This window comes from Primulina eburnea, chromosome 12 (genome assembly GCF_022965805.1).
Source record: "Primulina eburnea isolate SZY01 chromosome 12, ASM2296580v1, whole genome shotgun sequence".
Classification (NCBI taxonomy): domain Eukaryota; kingdom Viridiplantae; phylum Streptophyta; class Magnoliopsida; order Lamiales; family Gesneriaceae; genus Primulina; species Primulina eburnea.
Genome location: NC_133112.1, coordinates 14,822,536 through 14,824,270, shown reverse-complemented (window position 1 = coordinate 14,824,270; position 1,735 = coordinate 14,822,536).

The following is a 1,735-nucleotide window of genomic DNA, read 5'->3' as shown; positions in this document are numbered from 1 at the left end:
TTCAGATTCTGGAGGATATGCTCAGAGCTTGTACTATTGACTATTCTGGTAGTTGGGATTCCAAGTTGCCTCTTGTGGAGTTCACGTACAACAATAGCTACCAGGCGTCGATTGGCATGGCACCGTATGAGGCACTTTATGGCAGGAAGTGCAGATCCCCTTTGTTTTGGGATGAGGTTGGCGAGAGGAAGATGTTAGGTCCCGAGTTAGTCCAGCAGACAGCCGATGTTGTTGCAGTGATCAGAGAGAGGATGAGGACTGCTCAGTTCAGGCAGAAGAGTTATGCAGATGTTCGTCGTAGACCTTTGCAGTTCGAGGTTGGCGATCATGTTTTTCTGAAGATAGCACCTCTCAAGGGTGTGATGAGATTTGGCAAGAAGGGCAAGTTGAGTCCTAGATTCATTGGTCCATTCGAGATATTGGACAGAGTTGGTGACCGAGCCTACAGATTAGCCCTACCGCCCGATCTTGACAGAGTCCATAATGTGTTTCACGTATCGATGCTCAGGAAGTATATTGCAGATCCTTCCCATGTTCTTCACCACGAGCCATTGGACTTGACGCCGAGTTTGACTTACCATGAGATTCCGATTCAGATTTTGGATCGCACTGTCAGAGTATTGAGGAACAAAGAGATCGGCATCGTTAAAGTCTTTTGGAGGAACCATTTGATTGAGGAGGCTACGTGGGAACCAGAGACTGAGATGAGAGAGAGGTATCCTGAGTTGTTCGTGCAGTGACGTCAATTTCGAGGACGAAATTCCTCTAAGGAGGGGAGATTGTAATAGCCGAGCCCGGTGTACGGTACGGTTTAAGCTTTATTGTGTTATTTGGGTTTACGATTAGATGATAGTTGTGTTTTGGGCTATAGTATTATTGGTTATTATTTATTTGAGGTGTTAGTTGGTGTTGATTGTTCGTTTCAGCGTTTCAGATCGATTTTAGTTGAGTTTGTACTGTTCATTGCCGTGAGTAGAGTGCACCCGCGCTCTTAGATGAGTGCCCCCGCGGTGTACTATTCATCATTTTGCATTTGGAAGGTCGTGGCACCACCGCACCCGCGGCAGTGCAAGGACCGCACCCGCGGTGAGACCGCACCCGCGGTAAATGTAGCACCGCACCCGCGGTGATCGTGCATGGGATTTATTTTGGATGCCGTGAGCTTAGCGCACCCGCGGTGCTTGTGTGACCGCACCCGCGGTGTAAGTATGGGCGAGTTATTTAGTACCTTTTTGGAGTGGTTGGCTTCATTTCTACCTTATCTTATCCCTTCATTTCGAGATTCTCTCCATTGGCAAGGGTTTTCATCCATTTCAAGTGCTTCCTACCTTTGATTCTTGGAGTTATTTGGATTTCCGACTTGAGATCAACGTTCTCCGTGGTATAAGGAAGCTTAGGTAAGTTTTTGGTGCGATTCTATTGAGGTTTCGAGTTAAGAGTTATTTTGGATTTGATGTTTTGTTGGTTCTATGGATTATTTAGCTTGGATTCTTGGATTTAGACTTGATGTTGGTGTTATTTATGGATTATTGTTGTAGGTGGTGTACCAAGAGTATAGTTGGAGGTGTTCTATTGGTTTGTAAGTGGAATTTCATCCTTTGCTCACATGATATTATATGTATTGTGTTTTAAAGGTTTCAAAGTGTTATTCCCTTCCATTGATCCATTGTTATGTATTGATCTCATTGATTATCTATTGGAGGCTTATATGTCTCACCATTGTTATAAAGGGAAT